The sequence below is a fragment of the Triturus cristatus genome, chromosome 8 (genome assembly GCF_964204655.1).
Source record: "Triturus cristatus chromosome 8, aTriCri1.1, whole genome shotgun sequence".
Classification (NCBI taxonomy): Eukaryota; Metazoa; Chordata; class Amphibia; order Caudata; family Salamandridae; genus Triturus; species Triturus cristatus.
In genome coordinates, this window is record NC_140591.1 from 736,019,249 (window position 1) to 736,033,940 (window position 14,692).

At 41.8% G+C, this 14,692-nt stretch overlaps 8 non-coding genes across 8 annotated transcripts; all 8 read left to right on the forward strand.

Moving 5' to 3' along the window:
* The first annotated feature begins 55 nt into the window (after positions 1-55).
* Positions 56-127, forward strand: TRNAP-UGG (transfer RNA proline (anticodon UGG)). Its single transcript has one exon. It is a non-coding gene; the product is annotated as a tRNA-Pro (tRNA).
* A 2,325-nt stretch (positions 128-2,452) lies between these two features.
* TRNAP-UGG (transfer RNA proline (anticodon UGG)) lies at positions 2,453-2,524 on the forward strand. The gene has a single exon. It is a non-coding gene; the product is annotated as a tRNA-Pro (tRNA).
* Positions 2,525-2,796: 272 nt separating this feature from the next.
* On the forward strand, positions 2,797-2,869 carry TRNAV-CAC (transfer RNA valine (anticodon CAC)). Its single transcript has one exon. It is a non-coding gene; the product is annotated as a tRNA-Val (tRNA).
* A 1,980-nt stretch (positions 2,870-4,849) lies between these two features.
* Positions 4,850-4,921, forward strand: TRNAP-UGG (transfer RNA proline (anticodon UGG)). Its single transcript has one exon. It is a non-coding gene; the product is annotated as a tRNA-Pro (tRNA).
* Positions 4,922-5,193: 272 nt separating this feature from the next.
* Positions 5,194-5,266, forward strand: TRNAV-CAC (transfer RNA valine (anticodon CAC)). Its single transcript has one exon. It is a non-coding gene; the product is annotated as a tRNA-Val (tRNA).
* Positions 5,267-7,592: 2,326 nt separating this feature from the next.
* TRNAV-CAC (transfer RNA valine (anticodon CAC)) lies at positions 7,593-7,665 on the forward strand. The gene has a single exon. It is a non-coding gene; the product is annotated as a tRNA-Val (tRNA).
* Positions 7,666-9,645: 1,980 nt separating this feature from the next.
* Positions 9,646-9,717, forward strand: TRNAP-UGG (transfer RNA proline (anticodon UGG)). Its single transcript has one exon. It is a non-coding gene; the product is annotated as a tRNA-Pro (tRNA).
* Positions 9,718-12,042: 2,325 nt separating this feature from the next.
* On the forward strand, positions 12,043-12,114 carry TRNAP-UGG (transfer RNA proline (anticodon UGG)). The gene has a single exon. It is a non-coding gene; the product is annotated as a tRNA-Pro (tRNA).
* The last annotated feature ends 2,578 nt before the right edge of the window (positions 12,115-14,692 follow it).

Here is a 14,692-nt window from a genome sequence, read left to right on the forward strand (position 1 = left end):
CTTCATTGCGGGCTTAGAGCCGGTATTAGCTTTTGAGAGGTAAGAGAATTTTGAGGGCTCGTTGGTCTAGGGGTATGATTCTCGCTTTGGGTGCGAGAGGTCCCGGGTTCAAATCCCGGACGAGCCCTTTTCTTGGTACTCTTTTCAAGTTGTTTTGAAGTTTGCGTTTCAAAACCAACATCAATTTTTTCTTTGCAGTAGTGGATAATTCTTTGCTAGAGTCTCATGCTTCAGCCCTGCCCAGTCTGAGCTAATACCAAACATCTGGTCTTGCATGGCATGTACGAGCGTTCAGCTAGGGATGTCGGGCAGGTTGCATGAAAGAAATCTAAAGCCAGAGGCCCATGGAATAGCCAGTTCGGAGCAGTTTCATTACAGAAAAATCAACTGTAGGTATCTGTTTCTGTAGTGTAGTGGTTATCAAGTTCGCCTCACACGCGAAAGGTCCCCGGTTCGAAACCGGGCAGAAACAGTTGTTATATTGTGTTGGCTACAATGTTGATAGGTGCCGTTTTGCCATGGAATTGTCCAAGTCCTGAAGATTATTTCATGCAATCTCGTTCCAAGAAAGGGAATTCTCTCAAAACACTAAAGTAATCGGCGTGTGGATGTATCTGTTGGTTCTCAGACCTTGCTTTCAAAAGAGCCCTGTAATCGGTTCACTGCTCACCTAGAACAAGCATTAACATGGAGAATTGTTGGCACCAACAGGAATCTTATTTTAGTGGAGTGTTTCTGGCTTTGAGTGCAGAGGCCCTCGGCTCAATTCCAAGATGATCCTTCTCAAGGTGATGATACAAATGCATTCTCACCTTTACGTTTAATGTCAGAATCATTTATTTCCAGTTGGTGGTGTAAGAATGTTTGCAACAGTATGGCGATTTTTCCTAGCCATGCATGAATGAAAGCATATCACTCGCCTTTAGGTGTTTTTCTAATACATTGATATTTGCATCTTCCTTCCTAGCCTGCATGTTTGACTATCTTACAGGCTGCATGTAATAAGTATCACATCAGGGCCCTTCTTCTACTCAATTCACAACTGTTCTATCACGACATAGATAAGAAAGCTGCATCTGCTTTTGTTGTGTAGTGGTAATCAGGTTTACCTGACGTGTGAAAGCCCCATGCTTTGAAAGTACACAGTAACAAAGAAACCGATGACTTTTATAATAAGGTGTCATGTGTGTCTCTTACTTTGCACAAAAAGTGCCAGAGATGACTTCATTTGCAGTCACTTGAAAAGTAGGGATTCTCCAATAAATGGTAAATGGTTGAAACAAATCTGAAGAAATGCATGACATACCTGTGTGTGTGTGTGTATGCATGTATGTATATATAGGGAGAGAGAGAGCGTCAATATAAACAGACTTTATTTCAATCAAGCTGTCTTTTCTATCCTTCAGGAGCAGAATGTTCTGATCATCAGCGCTCCAGAATGTAGTGTTTTCTTGGCAAGCATCACATATTGTGATGTGTTAGCTAAAAGTTCCATATCCTAGAGACTGATATATTCCTCTGTACTTGTACCTTGGGGATTCATCAAAACCTGGCATCATAAGCAGCTTTCTACTGCCACAGACTGGACAGCGAAACAATTTAAAATATCCCAGAAAAAGAAAATAAGCATGCTTAATCAGAGCTTTCTGGACAGGAAGGACATTTGAGCAAGTGAGGAATAAGCACTGCTTTTGTTAATTTGCATAGGCAGAATAGAGACTTCTGGGAAAAGGCCGAAATTACAGTCACAGAAAATGGCTGCATCTATAGAGAACGCTAAGAAGTGTTGGCAGCTTTTCCTCTGACCCTGGCCACTTTTACAAGCAATCCTATGATAGTCAGCAGGACCCACCCTAAAAAGGAAGGGGCATCCACTTGGACCCTTTCCACCTTTTCTAAATCTCGCCTGATCGAGCCTGATTGAGCACTGATTGAGCAGATAAGCACATGTCATTCTCATTTCAGAAAGGTATTGGTTAGCTTGCTGCTAGCAGCTCAGTTATGTTATGATGTTAGAGGCTATGCAAGGAATGCTTTAGTCCAGCGATATGCAGTTTTTATTGCGCCTTGCCTTCACCAGGAAGATCTTTAGCTTGAATCTGTGGCCTAGGTATTCACCTTGGTATTTCTTTTGGCACAAAGTGAAGGAGTATTTGAGAGAAAATGCACAATGTGTTTCTTATGTTGTTATGAACAACTTGTTACTCTTTCTCATTAAGCTTCAGCCACTGCAGAAATATATAAATAAGGGCTGACTTCCTGTAAGACGTGTCCAAAGCTGGGACGGAATAAAAGGAGACACTTGTAAATGATAGTGCTATCGTTTGAGAAAGGGTAAGTTGAGACTGACTTTCATGCGTATTCACAGACCAAGCATCATAAAGATACCAGCATGATCTTCATTGCGGGCTTAGAGCCGGTATTAGCTTTTGAGAGGTAAGAGGATTTTGAGGGCTCGTTGGTCTAGGGGTATGATTCTCGCTTTGGGTGCGAGAGGTCCCGGGTTCAAATCCCGGACGAGCCCTTTTCTTGGTACTCTTTTCAAGTTGTTTTGAAGTTTGCGTTTCAAAACCAACATCAATTTTTTCTTTGCAGTAGTGGATAATTCTTTGCTAGAGTCTCATGCTTCAGCCCTGCCCAGTCTGAGCTAATACCAAACATCTGGTCTTGCATGGCATGTACGAGCGTTCAGCTAGGGATGTCGGGCAGGTTGCATGAAAGAAATCTAAAGCCAGAGGCCCATGGAATAGCCAGTTCGGAGCAGTTTCATTACAGAAAAATCAACTGTAGGTATCTGTTTCTGTAGTGTAGTGGTTATCACGTTCGCCTCACACGCGAAAGGTCCCCGGTTCGAAACCGGGCAGAAACAGTTGTTATATTGTGTTGGCTACAATGTTGATAGGTGCCGTTTTGCCATGGAATTGTCCATGCCCTGAAGATTATTTCATGCAATCTCGTTCCAAGAAAGGGAATTCTCTCAAAACACTAAAGTAATCGGCGTGTGGATGTATCTGTTGGTTCTCAGACCTTGCTTTCAAAAGAGCCCTGCAATCGGTTCACTGCTCACCTAGAACAAGCATTAACATGGAGAATTGTTGGCACCAACAGGAATCTTATTTTAGTGGAGTGTTTCTGGCTTTGAGTGCAGAGGCCCTCGGCTCAATTCCAAGATGATCCTTCTCAGGGTGATGATACAAATGCATTGTCACCTTTACGTTTAATGTCAGAATCATTTATTTCCAGTTGGTGGTGTAAGAATGTTTGCAACAGTATGGCGATTTTTCCTAGCCATGCATGAATGAAAGCATATCACTCGCCTTTAGGTGTTTTTCTAATACATTGATATTTGCATCTTCCTTCCTAGCCTGCATGTTTGACTATCTTACAGGCTGCATGTAATAAGTATCACATCAGGGCCCTTCTTCTACTCAATTCACAACTGTTCTATCACGACATAGATAAGAAAGCTGCATCTGCTTTTGTTGTGTAGTGGTAATCAGGTTTACCTGACGTGTGAAAGCCCCATGCTTTGAAAGTACACAGTAACAAAGAAACCGATGACTTTTATAAAAAGGTGTCATGTGTGTCTCTTACTTTGCACAAAAAGTGCCAGAGATGACTTCATTTGCAGTCACTTGAAAAGTAGGGATTCTCCAATAAATGGTAAATGGTTGAAACAAATCTGAAGAAATGCATGACATACCTGTGTGTGTGTGTGTATGCATGTATGTATATATAGGGAGAGAGAGAGCGTCAATATAAACAGACTTTATTTCAATCAAGCTGTCTTTTCTATCCTTCAGGAGCAGAATGTTCTGATCATCAGCGCTCCAGAATGTAGTGTTTTCTTGGCAAGCATCACATATTGTGATGTGTTAGCTAAAAGTTCCATATCCTAGAGACTGATATATTCCTCTGTACTTGTACCTTGGGGATTCATCAAAACCTGGCATCATAAGCAGCTTTCTACTGCCACAGACTGGACAGCGAAACAATTTAAAATATCCCAGAAAAAGAAAATAAGCATGCTTAATCAGAGCTTTCTGGACAGGAAGGACATTTGAGCAAGTGAGGAATAAGCACTGCTTTTGTTAATTTGCATAGGCAGAATAGAGACTTCTGGGAAAAGGCCGAAATTACAGTCACAGAAAATGGCTGCATCTATAGAGAACGCTAAGAAGTGTTGGCAGCTTTTCCTCTGACCCTGGCCACTTTTACAAGCAATCCTATGATAGTCAGCAGGACCCACCCTAAAAAGGAAGGGGCATCCACTTGGACCCTTTCCACCTTTTCTAAATCTCACCTGATCGAGCCTGATTGAGCACTGATTGAGCAGATAAGCACATGTCATTCTCATTTCAGAAAGGTATTGGTTAGCTTGCTGCTAGCAGCTCAGTTATGTTATGATGTTAGAGGCTATGCAAGGAATGCTTTAGTCCAGCGATATGCAGTTTTTAATGCGCCTTGCATTCAGCAGGAAGATCTTTAGCTTGAATCTGTGGCCTAGGTATTCACCTTGGTATTTCTTTTGGCACAAAGTGAAGGAGTATTTAAGAGAAAATGCACAATGTGTTTCTTATGTTGTTATGAACAACTTGTTACTCTTTCTCATTAAGCTTCAGCCACTGAAGAAATATATAAATAAGGGCTGACTTCCTGTAAGACGTGTCCAAAGCTGGGACGGAATAAAAGGAGACACTTGTAAATGATAGTGCTATCGTTTGAGAAAGGGTAAGTTGAGACTGACTTTCATGCGTATTCACAGACCAAGCATCATAAAGATACCAGCATGATCTTCATTGCGGGCTTAGAGCCGGTATTAGCTTTTGAGAGGTAAGAGAATTTTGAGGGCTCGTTGGTCTAGGGGTATGATTCTCGCTTTGGGTGCGAGAGGTCCCGGGTTCAAATCCCGGACGAGCCCTTTTCTTGGTACTCTTTTCAAGTTGTTTTGAAGTTTGCGTTTCAAAACCAACATCAATTTTTTCTTTGCAGTAGTGGATAATTCTTTGCTAGAGTCTCATGCTTCAGCCCTGCCCAGTCTGAGCTAATACCAAACATCTGGTCTTGCATGGCATGTACGAGCGTTCAGCTAGGGATGTCGGGCAGGTTGCATGAAAGAAATCTAAAGCCAGAGGCCCATGGAATAGCCAGTTCGGAGCAGTTTCATTACAGAAAAATCAACTGTAGGTATCTGTTTCTGTAGTGTAGTGGTTATCACGTTCGCCTCACACGCGAAAGGTCCCCGGTTCGAAACCGGGCAGAAACAGTTGTTATATTGTGTTGGCTACAATGTTGATAGGTGCCGTTTTGCCATGGAATTGTCCATGCCCTGAAGATTATTTCATGCAATCTCGTTCCAAGAAAGGGAATTCTCTCAAAACACTAAAGTAATCGGCGTGTGGATGTATCTGTTGGTTCTCAGACCTTGCTTTCAAAAGAGCCCTGCAATCGGTTCACTGCTCACCTAGAACAAGCATTAACATGGAGAATTGTTGGCACCAACAGGAATCTTATTTTAGTGGAGTGTTTCTGGCTTTGAGTGCAGAGGCCCTCGGCTCAATTCCAAGATGATCCTTCTCAGGGTGATGATACAAATGCATTGTCACCTTTACGTTTAATGTCAGAATCATTTATTTCCAGTTGGTGGTGTAAGAATGTTTGCAACAGTATGGCGATTTTTCCTAGCCATGCATGAATGAAAGCATATCACTCGCCTTTAGGTGTTTTTCTAATACATTGATATTTGCATCTTCCTTCCTAGCCTGCATGTTTGACTATCTTACAGGCTGCATGTAATAAGTATCACATCAGGGCCCTTCTTCTACTCAATTCACAACTGTTCTATCACGACATAGATAAGAAAGCTGCATCTGCTTTTGTTGTGTAGTGGTAATCAGGTTTACCTGACGTGTGAAAGCCCCATGCTTTGAAAGTACACAGTAACAAAGAAACCGATGACTTTTATAAAAAGGTGTCATGTGTGTCTCTTACTTTGCACAAAAAGTGCCAGAGATGACTTCATTTGCAGTCACTTGAAAAGTAGGGATTCTCCAATAAATGGTAAATGGTTGAAACAAATCTGAAGAAATGCATGACATACCTGTGTGTGTGTGTGTGTATGCATGTATGTATATATAGGGAGAGAGAGAGCGTCAATATAAACAGACTTTATTTCAATCAAGCTGTCTTTTCTATCCTTCAGGAGCAGAATGTTCTGATCATCAGCGCTCCAGAATGTAGTGTTTTCTTGGCAAGCATCACATATTGTGATGTGTTAGCTAAAAGTTCCATATCCTAGAGACTGATATATTCCTCTGTACTTGTACCTTGGGGATTCATCAAAACCTGGCATCATAAGCAGCTTTCTACTGCCACAGACTGGACAGCGAAACAATTTAAAATATCCCAGAAAAAGAAAATAAGCATGCTTAATCAGAGCTTTCTGGACAGGAAGGACATTTGAGCAAGTGAGGAATAAGCACTGCTTTTGTTAATTTGCATAGGCAGAATAGAGACTTCTGGGAAAAGGCCGAAATTACAGTCACAGAAAATGGCTGCATCTATAGAGAACGCTAAGAAGTGTTGGCAGCTTTTCCTCTGACCCTGGCCACTTTTACAAGCAATCCTATGATAGTCAGCAGGACCCACCCTAAAAAGGAAGGGGCATCCACTTGGACCCTTTCCACCTTTTCTAAATCTCACCTGATTGAGCCTGATTGAGCACTGATTGAGCAGATAAGCACATGTCATTCTCATTTCAGAAAGGTATTGGTTAGCTTGCTGCTAGCAGCTCAGTTATGTTATGATGTTAGAGGCTATGCAAGGAATGCTTTAGTCCAGCGATATGCAGTTTTTAATGCGCCTTGCATTCAGCAGGAAGATCTTTAGCTTGAATCTGTGGCCTAGGTATTCACCTTGGTATTTCTTTTGGCACAAAGTGAAGGAGTATTTAAGAGAAAATGCACAATGTGTTTCTTATGTTGTTATGAACAACTTGTTACTCTTTCTCATTAAGCTTCAGCCACTGAAGAAATATATAAATAAGGGCTGACTTCCTGTAAGACGTGTCCAAAGCTGGGACGGAATAAAAGGAGACACTTGTAAATGATAGTGCTATCGTTTGAGAAAGGGTAAGTTGAGACTGACTTTCATGCGTATTCACAGACCAAGCATCATAAAGATACCAGCATGATCTTCATTGCGGGCTTAGAGCCGGTATTAGCTTTTGAGAGGTAAGAGGATTTTGAGGGCTCGTTGGTCTAGGGGTATGATTCTCGCTTTGGGTGCGAGAGGTCCCGGGTTCAAATCCCAGACGAGCCCTTTTCTTGGTACTCTTTTCAAGTTGTTTTGAAGTTTGCGTTTCAAAACCAACATCAATTTTTTCTTTGCAGTAGTGGATAATTCTTTGCTAGAGTCTCATGCTTCAGCCCTGCCCAGTCTGAGCTAATACCAAACATCTGGTCTTGCATGGCATGTACGAGCGTTCAGCTAGGGATGTCGGGCAGGTTGCATGAAAGAAATCTAAAGCCAGAGGCCCATGGAATAGCCAGTTCGGAGCAGTTTCATTACAGAAAAATCAACTGTAGGTATCTGTTTCTGTAGTGTAGTGGTTATCACGTTCGCCTCACACGCGAAAGGTCCCCGGTTCGAAACCGGGCAGAAACAGTTGTTATATTGTGTTGGCTACAATGTTGATAGGTGCCGTTTTGCCATGGAATTGTCCAAGCCCTGAAGATTATTTCATGCAATCTCGTTCCAAGAAAGGGAATTCTCTCAAAACACTAAAGTAATCGGCGTGTGGATGTATCTGTTGGTTCTCAGACCTTGCTTTCAAAAGAGCCCTGCAATCGGTTCACTGCTCACCTAGAACAAGCATTAACATGGAGAATTGTTGGCACCAACAGGAATCTTATTTTAGTGGAGTGTTTCTGGCTTTGAGTGCAGAGGCCCTCGGCTCAATTCCAAGATGATCCTTCTCAGGGTGATGATACAAATGCATTGTCACCTTTACGTTTAATGTCAGAATCATTTATTTCCAGTTGGTGGTGTAAGAATGTTTGCAACAGTATGGCGATTTTTCCTAGCCATGCATGAATGAAAGCATATCACTCGCCTTTAGGTGTTTTTCTAATACATTGATATTTGCATCTTCCTTCCTAGCCTGCATGTTTGACTATCTTACAGGCTGCATGTAATAAGTATCACATCAGGGCCCTTCTTCTACTCAATTCACAACTGTTCTATCACGACATAGATAAGAAAGCTGCATCTGCTTTTGTTGTGTAGTGGTAATCAGGTTTACCTGACGTGTGAAAGCCCCATGCTTTGAAAGTACACAGTAACAAAGAAACCGATGACTTTTATAAAAAGGTGTCATGTGTGTCTCTTACTTTGCACAAAAAGTGCCAGAGATGACTTCATTTGCAGTCACTTGAAAAGTAGGGATTCTCCAATAAATGGTAAATGGTTGAAACAAATCTGAAGAAATGCATGACATACCTGTGTGTGTGTGTGTATGCATGTATGTATATATAGGGAGAGAGAGAGCGTCAATATAAACAGACTTTATTTCAATCAAGCTGTCTTTTCTATCCTTCAGGAGCAGAATGTTCTGATCATCAGCGCTCCAGAATGTAGTGTTTTCTTGGCAAGCATCACATATTGTGATGTGTTAGCTAAAAGTTCCATATCCTAGAGACTGATATATTCCTCTGTACTTGTACCTTGGGGATTCATCAAAACCTGGCATCATAAGCAGCTTTCTACTGCCACAGACTGGACAGCGAAACAATTTAAAATATCCCAGAAAAAGAAAATAAGCATGCTTAATCAGAGCTTTCTGGACAGGAAGGACATTTGAGCAAGTGAGGAATAAGCACTGCTTTTGTTAATTTGCATAGGCAGAATAGAGACTTCTGGGAAAAGGCCGAAATTACAGTCACAGAAAATGGCTGCATCTATAGAGAACGCTAAGAAGTGTTGGCAGCTTTTCCTCTGACCCTGGCCACTTTTACAAGCAATCCTATGATAGTCAGCAGGACCCACCCTAAAAAGGAAGGGGCATCCACTTGGACCCTTTCCACCTTTTCTAAATCTCGCCTGATCGAGCCTGATTGAGCACTGATTGAGCAGATAGGCACATGTCATTCTCATTTCAGAAAGGTATTGGTTAGCTTGCTGCTAGCAGCTCAGTTATGTTATGATGTTAGAGGCTATGCAAGGAATGCTTTAGTCCAGCGATATGCAGTTTTTATTGCGCCTTGCATTCAGCAGGAAGATCTTTAGCTTGAATCTGTGGCCTAGGTATTCACCTTGGTATTTCTTTTGGCACAAAGTGAAGGAGTATTTGAGAGAAAATGCACAATGTGTTTCTTATGTTGTTATGAACAACTTGTTACTCTTTCTCATTAAGCTTCAGCCACTGCAGAAATATATAAATAAGGGCTGACTTCCTGTAAGACGTGTCCAAAGCTGGGACGGAATAAAAGGAGACACTTGTAAATGATAGTGCTATCGTTTGAGAAAGGGTAAGTTGAGACTGACTTTCATGCGTATTCACAGACCAAGCATCATAAAGATACCAGCATGATCTTCATTGCGGGCTTAGAGCCGGTATTAGCTTTTGAGAGGTAAGAGAATTTTGAGGGCTCGTTGGTCTAGGGGTATGATTCTCGCTTTGGGTGCGAGAGGTCCCGGGTTCAAATCCCGGACGAGCCCTTTTCTTGGTACTCTTTTCAAGTTGTTTTGAAGTTTGCGTTTCAAAACCAACATCAATTTTTTCTTTGCAGTAGTGGATAATTCTTTGCTAGAGTCTCATGCTTCAGCCCTGCCCAGTCTGAGCTAATACCAAACATCTGGTCTTGCATGGCATGTACGAGCGTTCAGCTAGGGATGTCGGGCAGGTTGCATGAAAGAAATCTAAAGCCAGAGGCCCATGGAATAGCCAGTTCGGAGCAGTTTCATTACAGAAAAATCAACTGTAGGTATCTGTTTCTGTAGTGTAGTGGTTATCAAGTTCGCCTCACACGCGAAAGGTCCCCGGTTCGAAACCGGGCAGAAACAGTTGTTATATTGTGTTGGCTACAATGTTGATAGGTGCCGTTTTGCCATGGAATTGTCCAAGTCCTGAAGATTATTTCATGCAATCTCGTTCCAAGAAAGGGAATTCTCTCAAAACACTAAAGTAATCGGCGTGTGGATGTATCTGTTGGTTCTCAGACCTTGCTTTCAAAAGAGCCCTGTAATCGGTTCACTGCTCACCTAGAACAAGCATTAACATGGAGAATTGTTGGCACCAACAGGAATCTTATTTTAGTGGAGTGTTTCTGGCTTTGAGTGCAGAGGCCCTCGGCTCAATTCCAAGATGATCCTTCTCAAGGTGATGATACAAATGCATTGTCACCTTTACGTTTAATGTCAGAATCATTTATTTCCAGTTGGTGGTGTAAGAATGTTTGCAACAGTATGGCGATTTTTCCTAGCCATGCATGAATGAAAGCATATCACTCGCCTTTAGGTGTTTTTCTAATACATTGATATTTGCATCTTCCTTCCTAGCCTGCATGTTTGACTATCTTACAGGCTGCATGTAATAAGTATCACATCAGGGCCCTTCTTCTACTCAATTCACAACTGTTCTATCACGACATAGATAAGAAAGCTGCATCTGCTTTTGTTGTGTAGTGGTAATCAGGTTTACCTGACGTGTGAAAGCCCCATGCTTTGAAAGTACACAGTAACAAAGAAACCGATGACTTTTATAATAAGGTGTCATGTGTGTCTCTTACTTTGCACAAAAAGTGCCAGAGATGACTTCATTTGCAGTCACTTGAAAAGTAGGGATTCTCCAATAAATGGTAAATGGTTGAAACAAATCTGAAGAAATGCATGACATACCTGTGTGTGTGTGTGTATGCATGTATGTATATATAGGGAGAGAGAGAGCGTCAATATAAACAGACTTTATTTCAATCAAGCTGTCTTTTCTATCCTTCAGGAGCAGAATGTTCTGATCATCAGCGCTCCAGAATGTAGTGTTTTCTTGGCAAGCATCACATATTGTGATGTGTTAGCTAAAAGTTCCATATCCTAGAGACTGATATATTCCTCTGTACTTGTACCTTGGGGATTCATCAAAACCTGGCATCATAAGCAGCTTTCTACTGCCACAGACTGGACAGCGAAACAATTTAAAATATCCCAGAAAAAGAAAATAAGCATGCTTAATCAGAGCTTTCTGGACAGGAAGGACATTTGAGCAAGTGAGGAATAAGCACTGCTTTTGTTAATTTGCATAGGCAGAATAGAGACTTCTGGGAAAAGGCCGAAATTACAGTCACAGAAAATGGCTGCATCTATAGAGAACGCTAAGAAGTGTTGGCAGCTTTTCCTCTGACCCTGGCCACTTTTACAAGCAATCCTATGATAGTCAGCAGGACCCACCCTAAAAAGGAAGGGGCATCCACTTGGACCCTTTCCACCTTTTCTAAATCTCGCCTGATCGAGCCTGATTGAGCACTGATTGAGCAGATAGGCACATGTCATTCTCATTTCAGAAAGGTATTGGTTAGCTTGCTGCTAGCAGCTCAGTTATGTTATGATGTTAGAGGCTATGCAAGGAATGCTTTAGTCCAGCGATATGCAGTTTTTATTGCGCCTTGCATTCAGCAGGAAGATCTTTAGCTTGAATCTGTGGCCTAGGTATTCACCTTGGTATTTCTTTTGGCACAAAGTGAAGGAGTATTTGAGAGAAAATGCACAATGTGTTTCTTATGTTGTTATGAACAACTTGTTACTCTTTCTCATTAAGCTTCAGCCACTGCAGAAATATATAAATAAGGGCTGACTTCCTGTAAGACGTGTCCAAAGCTGGGACGGAATAAAAGGAGACACTTGTAAATGATAGTGCTATCGTTTGAGAAAGGGTAAGTTGAGACTGACTTTCATGCGTATTCACAGACCAAGCATCATAAAGATACCAGCATGATCTTCATTGCGGGCTTAGAGCCGGTATTAGCTTTTGAGAGGTAAGAGAATTTTGAGGGCTCGTTGGTCTAGGGGTATGATTCTCGCTTTGGGTGCGAGAGGTCCCGGGTTCAAATCCCGGACGAGCCCTTTTCTTGGTACTCTTTTCAAGTTGTTTTGAAGTTTGCGTTTCAAAACCAACATCAATTTTTTCTTTGCAGTAGTGGATAATTCTTTGCTAGAGTCTCATGCTTCAGCCCTGCCCAGTCTGAGCTAATACCAAACATCTGGTCTTGCATGGCATGTACGAGCGTTCAGCTAGGGATGTCGGGCAGGTTGCATGAAAGAAATCTAAAGCCAGAGGCCCATGGAATAGCCAGTTCGGAGCAGTTTCATTACAGAAAAATCAACTGTAGGTATCTGTTTCTGTAGTGTAGTGGTTATCAAGTTCGCCTCACACGCGAAAGGTCCCCGGTTCGAAACCGGGCAGAAACAGTTGTTATATTGTGTTGGCTACAATGTTGATAGGTGCCGTTTTGCCATGGAATTGTCCAAGTCCTGAAGATTATTTCATGCAATCTCGTTCCAAGAAAGGGAATTCTCTCAAAACACTAAAGTAATCGGCGTGTGGATGTATCTGTTGGTTCTCAGACCTTGCTTTCAAAAGAGCCCTGTAATCGGTTCACTGCTCACCTAGAACAAGCATTAACATGGAGAATTGTTGGCACCAACAGGAATCTTATTTTAGTGGAGTGTTTCTGGCTTTGAGTGCAGAGGCCCTCGGCTCAATTCCAAGATGATCCTTCTCAAGGTGATGATACAAATGCATTCTCACCTTTACGTTTAATGTCAGAATCATTTATTTCCAGTTGGTGGTGTAAGAATGTTTGCAACAGTATGGCGATTTTTCCTAGCCATGCATGAATGAAAGCATATCACTCGCCTTTAGGTGTTTTTCTAATACATTGATATTTGCATCTTCCTTCCTAGCCTGCATGTTTGACTATCTTACAGGCTGCATGTAATAAGTATCACATCAGGGCCCTTCTTCTACTCAATTCACAACTGTTCTATCACGACATAGATAAGAAAGCTGCATCTGCTTTTGTTGTGTAGTGGTAATCAGGTTTACCTGACGTGTGAAAGCCCCATGCTTTGAAAGTACACAGTAACAAAGAAACCGATGACTTTTATAATAAGGTGTCATGTGTGTCTCTTACTTTGCACAAAAAGTGCCAGAGATGACTTCATTTGCAGTCACTTGAAAAGTAGGGATTCTCCAATAAATGGTAAATGGTTGAAACAAATCTGAAGAAATGCATGACATACCTGTGTGTGTGTGTGTATGCATGTATGTATATATAGGGAGAGAGAGAGCGTCAATATAAACAGACTTTATTTCAATCAAGCTGTCTTTTCTATCCTTCAGGAGCAGAATGTTCTGATCATCAGCGCTCCAGAATGTAGTGTTTTCTTGGCAAGCATCACATATTGTGATGTGTTAGCTAAAAGTTCCATATCCTAGAGACTGATATATTCCTCTGTACTTGTACCTTGGGGATTCATCAAAACCTGGCATCATAAGCAGCTTTCTACTGCCACAGACTGGACAGCGAAACAATTTAAAATATCCCAGAAAAAGAAAATAAGCATGCTTAATCAGAGCTTTCTGGACAGGAAGGACATTTGAGCAAGTGAGGAATAAGCACTGCTTTTGTTAATTTGCATAGGCAGAATAGAGACTTCTGGGAAAAGGCCGAAATTACAGTCACAGAAAATGGCTGCATCTATAGAGAACGCTAAGAAGTGTTGGCAGCTTTTCCTCTGACCCTGGCCACTTTTACAAGCAATCCTATGATAGTCAGCAGGACCCACCCTAAAAAGGAAGGGGCATCCACTTGGACCCTTTCCACCTTTTCTAAATCTCACCTGATCGAGCCTGATTGAGCACTGATTGAGCAGATAAGCACATGTCATTCTCATTTCAGAAAGGTATTGGTTAGCTTGCTGCTAGCAGCTCAGTTATGTTATGATGTTAGAGGCTATGCAAGGAATGCTTTAGTCCAGCGATATGCAGTTTTTAATGCGCCTTGCATTCAGCAGGAAGATCTTTAGCTTGAATCTGTGGCCTAGGTATTCACCTTGGTATTTCTTTTGGCACAAAGTGAAGGAGTATTTAAGAGAAAATGCACAATGTGTTTCTTATGTTGTTATGAACAACTTGTTACTCTTTCTCATTAAGCTTCAGCCACTGAAGAAATATATAAATAAGGGCTGACTTCCTGTAAGACGTGTCCAAAGCTGGGACGGAATAAAAGGAGACACTTGTAAATGATAGTGCTATCGTTTGAGAAAGGGTAAGTTGAGACTGACTTTCATGCGTATTCACAGACCAAGCATCATAAAGATACCAGCATGATCTTCATTGCGGGCTTAGAGCCGGTATTAGCTTTTGAGAGGTAAGAGGATTTTGAGGGCTCGTTGGTCTAGGGGTATGATTCTCGCTTTGGGTGCGAGAGGTCCCGGGTTCAAATCCCAGACGAGCCCTTTTCTTGGTACTCTTTTCAAGTTGTTTTGAAGTTTGCGTTTCAAAACCAACATCAATTTTTTCTTTGCAGTAGTGGATAATTCTTTGCTAGAGTCTCATGCTTCAGCCCTGCCCAGTCTGAGCTAATACCAAACATCTGGTCTTGCATGGCATGTACGAGCGTTCAGCTAGGGATGTCGG